The sequence below is a fragment of the Pipistrellus hanaki genome (assembly GCF_964339955.1).
Source record: "Pipistrellus hanaki genome assembly, chromosome: X".
Classification (NCBI taxonomy): domain Eukaryota; kingdom Metazoa; phylum Chordata; class Mammalia; order Chiroptera; family Vespertilionidae; genus Pipistrellus; species Pipistrellus hanaki.
In genome coordinates, this window is record NC_140524.1 from 80,335,387 (window position 1) to 80,343,667 (window position 8,281).

The window sequence follows — 8,281 nt, forward strand, 5'->3', positions numbered from 1 at the left end:
AGGAGAGGCTACCACCACCACTGCTGCGCTCACCAGCTATGAGCCCTATTTTCTGTGTAGTTGTCTGAAGTCAACTGCTCTCTTCCTTCTCACTTAGGGTGAACAGCATGTGAGGGCAGAGTGCTCTGTCATGGAACACAGAGGGCTGCCTGGAGCTGAGGGGAGTGGCTGGGTCCACAGGGTGAGAGGTGAACACAGAGGATGCTATCTCACCCAATTGTGGGGAGGGCTGGCCTTAAACTGCCTGACCCCACCCAGGGAGGAATCGAGCATGGTATCTGCCTCTCAATTCTCCATCCTTCCATCTGTGACACCTGTCACCTTTGCCAGGCCTCCCCCAAAAGTGAGTTCAGCTCAGTCCCTCAATGTAAAAGGGCACGGGGGGCAAGGGGGGGGAGGCTCCACTCCAGTGCCCCCTGATTCCCAGTGACAGGACCTGGTCCACAGGACCTGATCTCAGGATGGTGGCCACAGCTGTAGAACATAGATTGTTTCAAGATAAGTTGGGAATGCAGACTTTCGTATGAGACCCTATTCCAAAAGGTGGCAGTTTATTCACATTGTGGCAAAGACACCTTCAAGAGTAACATAAGTGGGTAAAGTCAGGGCCAAACCAGGCCATTTCCTCATACAATCTCTCTGAGGGGTGTGGACAGAACCAAGTCTCAGCTCTTCCCAGGGCACTTCGGGTGTTTATTTAAGCCTAAAGGATAGTAGTCTGTCTCCATTCTTGTTCTTTGGGATTTTTTTGATCATTGGATAAAAGGATACGTACATCGAGACAATCCTCTTGAGATAAAATATTCCAGTTGTACCCATGTAAGGATGACAGCACCCCTCAGAGGGAGGGAGCTGACAGATGGGGAGCAGGGAATTCTGAAAACCAAAGTGATGACAGAGATGCTAAGCCTTTCTTTCACATATCTGACACTCCTCTTCAGGAGGCCTGTAGGCTGGGCATCTGCTGGACCTTTACCACTTGATGTGCTGGAAGGCTGCCCTGGGCCCTGCTAGGTGGTGTTCAGGGCTGCCTGGGCCCTGAGGGAGTCTCCTCCTCACCCCAGCCACCCTGATACAGCTCCTGCACATGGGCGCTGGTCTCTAGGGGCCACACCAGGATGGCAGCTTAGATGCCTTCCATCTGTGGCAGCAGTGCGCTGTCTGCATGCCTGTTGTCTGCCTGGGCCTGGCCCCTGTGCCTAAGCATCCCCAGCGCAGGCCAGGACCTCCATAAAGTGCAGAGGAACTTGCCCCTCTAAAGCTTCAGGACCATTTCTAGATGTTCTGAAAGCCATAAGCAGCCCAAAAGCGTAGCAGAACCTCTCCATCCCTTTCAAGGGTGACCTCTTGGAAGTCTTTGTTCCTCAGGATGTTGTAGGTGAGCACCCCTATGTCCTCGTAGAACAACTCCTTGGCCATATGCCTGAAAATGTGTGCCAGGTACCCGTCGGAGCTGACACCCTCATGGACCCTCACCTCCTCCTCCTTCACGTCTCCAAACAGCGTGTCCACAGCGGTGTTATTTGAGGCAAGGTCACTTTGCTCCATTATCTGGACAATTTCATCTGAGGTTAACATGCAGTCAGAACCCTGGGAATTATGTAAAGCTGTGGGAACATCTTCTCAAAGGACCTCCAGTTTCTTGTCATAACACAGGGCCACAATGGCATGGAAAATCTTGTCTGGGGGCAGGTTCTGCAGTCTGGCGAAGTAATCCTTCACCTGGAAGCCCATGATCTGCTGGGGAGACTTGGCCATGCAGAGGTGGGGTAATGGGGTGACAGAACATACACTCTGCATATCAGTCCTAGCTGGGGCAGGTATCCGGACTCTTCCTCATGGTGCTGGCAGTATAGACGCACACATTCCTTCTGACTCTCCAGGATGCACCCCAAGGAGTTTGAGAAAGTCACAGAGCTTTCTGGATGCATCAGTGACAGTGAGGCTAAATTTAACAGCAAAATAAGACAGATACTGAGGACACATGGACACTGCCAGCACCTTGTGCTGTGAGGTATCACATTCTTATTAAGGTTCAGAACACAGAAGTCCTTGTTATTCTGTTTATTTTATTTTATTTTATTTTATTATTTATTTATTTATTTATTTATTTATTTATTTATTTATTTATTTATTTATTTTTACTACATTCCTTCAGTGTGCAGTGGTCACACTTTATCTGGAGCGAGGTGGGCGGGGTCCAGCTCTAGTGACCTGGAGGAAACACAGGAAAAGCAGGCAGTCACTGCTTGTCTCCTCTCATGCTGCTGGCGGTATCCTGTCATTCTTGTAGAGCTTCTAGGGAAGGGAAGCAGCCACAGTGCCCAAGGCTGAGTTCTAGGAGGCCAGCAGCTCTGTTAGGTGCCTGTCCTGTCCTCTGGAGATTGAACCCACAGGACTACTAAGGAAGCCAGTCTCCAGTTCTGCTCCACATCTGGCAAAGATTGATTGGAGTCTGAGGGCCAGGAGGAGAGACCAAGAGGCTTGCCTTCCAGCTGCTCACCAGTCCCTGCACCACCTTCGTTTCTCTGTTAATCATCCCCTGATCAGCCTGTGTGCTGGGGGATGGACCAGTTGTCTGTTCGGTAATTATGGACCCTGGCATATATATATATATGTATATTGAGTGGCCAGATTATTATGATCTCTGAATGCATAATAATCTGGCCACTCAGTATATATATTAGAGGCCCAGTGCATGAATTCGTGCATGAGTGGGGTCCAGCCAGCCTGGCTATGCGGAGAGAACATGGGTGGTTGGCCAGCCTGCCTACTGGTCGAACTCCTGGTGGAGGGGACAATTTGCATATTAGCTTTTTATTATGTAGATATACACTAAGTATATCTGGCCACTCAGTGTATATCCACACATTTGTAGTGGTGTGTGTGTGTGTGTGTGTGTGTGTGTGTGTGTGTGTTTGAGAGAGAGAGGGAGGAGAGAGAGAGAATCTTATATGTTACAGCAGCATTAGTAGTAATAAAGAATCAGATATGACTTTAATATCCACCATTAAAGGAGCCGTGAAATTAATTACAGTGCAGCTATACCATGGGGTAATAGCAACTAAAGAATGAGGTAGAGCTGTAAGTACTGAAATGAAATGAAAAGAGAAATGAGATGTCCATTTTCTATTTTTAAGATAAATAAAGCAAGTGACAAAACATTTTATATAGTGTTTTTTTGTAAGAATAAACAACAGTATATATAAATGTAAGTGATATATTGAACAAACATGACTGATGGAATATAATCATAAAGTAATTTTATTTTTATGACCCTTGTCCTTTTGTATTTTATTCAGTTGGTCAGAAAAAATTCAAGCCAGCAACATGACTTTTTTTTTTTTTATCATTCTTCAATTATAGAAGAGCTTTTAACAATAATTAAAATATCCAGTCCAATTTAATAGCAAAATGGGGGTCTGCTGAAAGCTTAACATTTACAGTAGGGGTGAAGATATTCATGATGGTTACTTTCATCTTTGCATAATATTTGTAGTCCTTCTCACCTTGTGGCTATTATTATTATCTTACCTTCTACCCCCAAACTTAGAGAGGGAGGAAACCAAAGAGATATCAAGAGTAGCACAGTTCTTACCTGACTCACAATGTTATCATCTATTTTCATGTATTTTCTGTGCCTGGCAGACATTTAATACATGGTTACTTTCCTGTGAACTTTTAGTTCTTCAAAATCATATAGTCCACCTCCATTACTGGGAATATCATATGCAATTATCTTGACAAGAATAAATGCTGTCTTATCCTGTTTAGTTACTTATAACTCCTTCCAGAGGCATCTGACAATGCAATTCCAGCTTACTTCACAAGGATCCCCTTGTCCTCTTAGTTATTAGAAAATGATATCTAAACCATTCTTCTATCAAATCTTTATGCTTTCCCCACATACAATTTATGGGAAACACTCATTTATCCTCCCCCCCAAGAGATCCTGGCAGTGTGCCTGTTTTTCAATTGCCCTTGCTAGTGACAATTCTCCAGCACTTCCAAGTTGACTGGAGGGTAGACAGAGCATAGAATCTCAGTAGAGAAGTTGGAAGACACGGGTGCTTGTAGCTAGCTGGCCATGTGCATAGTACTTATAAATATAAATAAGTAAACTAGCAGGTGGACTGAGGAACATAGGACAGGGAATCAACCAGCTCTTCTATATGTCCCAAACAACAGTCTATATTTCCCTAAAACCCACTTTTCTTCTCTCTCTCTCTCTCTCTCTCTCTCTCTCTCTCTCTCTCTCTCTCCCTCTCCCAATCTCAGTGAATGGAAAGAGAACCAATGACCATTGGTTTGATTAAGCCTCAAATCTGATATTTATACATGATTTCTCCTTTTACCTCTAAATCTATTTGTGAGCAATAATAGAGCTATACTAGTTCTACTTCAAAATATGCTGAATCCATTACTGTCTTTCCAACTACACTAGAGTACCCTGCTCTAGGCCATCATATTTCACTTAGATTATTGCAATAGAACTGAAGTATGTATCTCTCATTTTGTGCCCTTATGATTTGTGATCCACATTACAGCTCAAGTCATCTTCCTGAAAAATAAACTTGATTATATAAGTTCTAAGCTTAAAATCCTTCTCTGATTTTCATTACCCAACCCTATATGATTTGGCCTTTATTTCTTTCTTCAGCATTATGGTTAAAAGTGCGGACTCTGCTGAAACCGGTTTGGCTCAGTGGATAGAGCGTCCGCCTGTGGACTGAAAGGTCCCTGGTTTGATTCCGGTCAAGGGCATGTACCTTGGTTGCGGGCACATCCCCAGTAGGGGATGTGCAAGAGGCAGCTGGTCGATGTTTCTCTCTCATCGATGTTTCTAACTCTCTATCCCTCTCAATTCTTCTCTGTTTAAAATCAATAATATATATATATATATATATATATATATATATATATATATATATATATATTTTTTTTTTTTTAAAGTGTGGACTCAACTGAATACATAGGAACAGTGGGTGGAGATATGGGGGAAATGGGGAGATGTTGGTCAGAGTACAAAGTTACAGTTATGTAGGATAAGTCTAAAGATGTACACCATGATCACTATAATTAATGATGAACACCTGGAATTTGTTAAGAGAGGGTATTTCAGGTGCTCTCATCACACACACACACACACACACACACACACACACACACTATGATAACATTTGAGAATATGTGTTCATTAGTTTAACTAGTAATAATTTCACTATGTATATGTACAATATATAATATCAAATCATCATACTGTACGTCATAAGTATATACAAACTTTCTTTTAAAAGCATGAATTTTGCAACTGAAAATTTAATATGTTTCTGGAGGGAGTATAACTTGAAACAACCTCTTTGGGAGAATATTTGGCAGTATTGACTAAAGCTTAACATATACATATCCATGACTTAGAAAGTCTGTTCCCAGGTTATATACATCCAGGGAAAATGAAAGCTTATATCCTCCAAAAGACTCATACAAAAATATTCATGATAGCTTAATTCTTAATATCACCCAGTTGCAGAAATCCCAAATGTTCAACAATAGAAGGAGTAAATAGTGTACTACACTAATGCATTGGGATATTCAAAACAACAAAATAAAAAAATACTAGTGATGCATGCAATAGCATGGACTAATGTATTGTTTTGGAAAGAAGTTATAAAAAGAGTATTGCTGTATTATTTTATTTGCATGAGCTTTAAGAACAGGTAAAGGCATTTGATACATCACTATCAAATAGTCACTGTGGTGGTTATCTCTGAAGGAATAGGAAATATTACATGTGAGGGGCCATAGGAAGAGCTACTGAAGTTCTGAAATTATTCTGTATCTTGACTTGCATTATGGTTTCATAGATCATTTAATCATGCTAGTCACTTAAGATTATGATATTTTATTCTGTGTTAAAGCACAAGTATTTACAATCATACACAGAGACAGATAATGTGTGACTAATTCTTTTAGAATCAATTTTCTAGTGTAAATGTGTGGTGCAGGACAAGTTACTTAACTTCATGAACCTCAGTTTCATAATAATATCCATCTCATAAGCTTATTTAGGAGATTGAGCAACATAGCATATATAAAGCACTTATAACACTGTCTGATCCAGTAATATTTTACTCTTTAGTCTCAAATTCCAATCAATGAAGGGTTCCAGCATATTTGCATTTTTTAATCGAGTTTTATTGGGATTACATTAGTGAACAAAATTATATAAGGTTTAGGTATACAATTCTATAGTGCATCATCTGTATATTGTATTGTGCGTTCACCCCTCCCAAGTTATTCACTCTTACTATCAGTGAGGTTGAGCATCTTTTCCAAAGTTTAAGGTTCATTTCTTCTATGCAGCATATCTTTTGCTTTTTTCCCCCTAACAGATTTTTGGTCTTTTTAATTTCCAGGAATCCCTTATGTATTAGGGTTATTAGTTATTTGTGATATATTGCAAATATTCCCTATCTTCCAGCTTGTCAGTAATCTTTTTAAAAATATATATATATATTTCATTGATTTTTTTAAATCAATCTTTATTGTTCATATTATCATATTTGCATTTTTAAAATGACAGTTTGAATTTATCCCAAACTGTCATTTACTTGCAATTTTTAGGGCTGCTAGAGAAATACTAACATATTAGGTAATCTAATAACTTTAAAATTTCCAATTTATGAAACATATTTGGATTAATCCAAACATAAAATTATTTGTTTCCCTTTTTTCCTGAATAACATTTTCTTATATTCTTATTTTCTAATGAATGTAGACATATTTCATTAGCTCCATGGTGTTGTTGTAACAAACTACTAAAAAGTTGTGTAAAACAACTTATATTTATTATCTTACAGTTGTGAGTAATAGAAAGCCTAGGGATCAAGATGTTCACAGATATGTGTTTCCTTCTGAAAGTCTAGGGAAGAATCCCTTTTCTTGCCTTTTTAATCTTCCAGAAGTTACCTGCATTTCTTGACTCACTCGTGAATCCCTTTTTCCATCTTCAAAGCCAGCAGTATTACAGCATTCTATCTTCAAATCTCTCTCTCTCTCTCTCTCTCTCCCTCTCTCTCTCTCTCTCTCTCTCTCTCTCTCTCTCTCTCTCTCTCTCAATCTCTCTCTCTCTCTCTCTCTCTCTCTCTCTCTCTCTCTCTCTCTCTCTCTCTCTCTCTCTCTGTCTCTCTCTGCCTCTCTCTCTCTTTCTCTGTCTCTCTCTGTCTCTCTCTCTCTCTCTTTCTCTCCCCTGAACTTTCATCTTCAAATCACTTTACCTCCCTCTACTTCAATTAGCACATCTCATTATCTGACTCTGGCACTTCTGCTTTTTTTTTTTTTTTAAAGGAATAGTTGGTCATGTTAAGCATCCCAGGTAAAAGGAACTTCAAGTATAAGCACTGGAGGTGGAAAAGCCTTTTGTAAACCTGAGGAACAGAGATTGGTGACTGTGACCTTAGGCTTTTACAGCTCCTCCGCTCTTCCTTCTGGCTTTCTCCTTGCTTCTCGCTGTAGAATTTCCAGTCAGTCAACTTTCCTGTAGTTCTGGGTAATGTCCATTTTAAATTTTGGTTGTATTTTATTGAAATTGTTGTGTGCAGCTGCGGTTAGGTGTTTACCTGTGCAGCCATCTTGGATCAATCCTGGCACTTCTGCTTTTCTTTCAGAAGAACTTCTGGGCCCAACTATATAATCCAGGTTATTCCCTACTTCTTAATGTAAGATATTTAAATTAATCACAAAATTCAAAGACCCATTGTCCAGGTAAGATAAGCTTTTCACAGGCTTTAAGGATTAGGATGTGGACAACTTTTGGGTGGCAGTATTCAGTCTACCACACATATGTAGCTGTAGCTACTAATTATCTTGCTATTACCTGAAGCTATAGTCCCTGACATTAAGCAGTGAAAAGAAGTTCATTGTCCACATTTTGAATTTAGAAAGGAAAATTATTTTTCAGAAGAGGCAGAGCAATAGTACAACCTACCAGATCCAAATATTCTTTGATGTCTTTTCATAAACTTGGAGGCCTTAGTCACAAAACTAGGATTATGCTAGAATTATATTAGATTATATTCATAACAGGTATATACCTAAATTGTTTTTTATCTGTGTGTCAAAATAATTTGGTTCATTATTAAGGCATTTTTATTATGTTGTGACACTCTGATATTATGACCATAAAAGTTGTCTATCTGATAAAAAAAAAAAAGATGTATTTTTTGTGTCATTAAAATTTGGACCCTACTAGTAACAATGAGGGCTAATAAATAACTTTGAA

General features: G+C 39.8%; 1 pseudogene across 1 annotated transcript; it reads right to left on the reverse strand.

The window, feature by feature from the left end:
- Positions 1–1,126: 1,126 nt before the first annotated feature.
- Positions 1,127–2,285, reverse strand: LOC311614867 (nuclear prelamin A recognition factor-like; annotated as a pseudogene). Its single transcript has 2 exons — positions 2,175–2,285; positions 1,127–2,060 (listed from the first exon to the last, which is right to left on the reverse strand). The product of its transcript is annotated as a nuclear prelamin A recognition factor-like (transcript).
- Between the last annotated feature and the right edge of the window lie 5,996 nt (positions 2,286–8,281).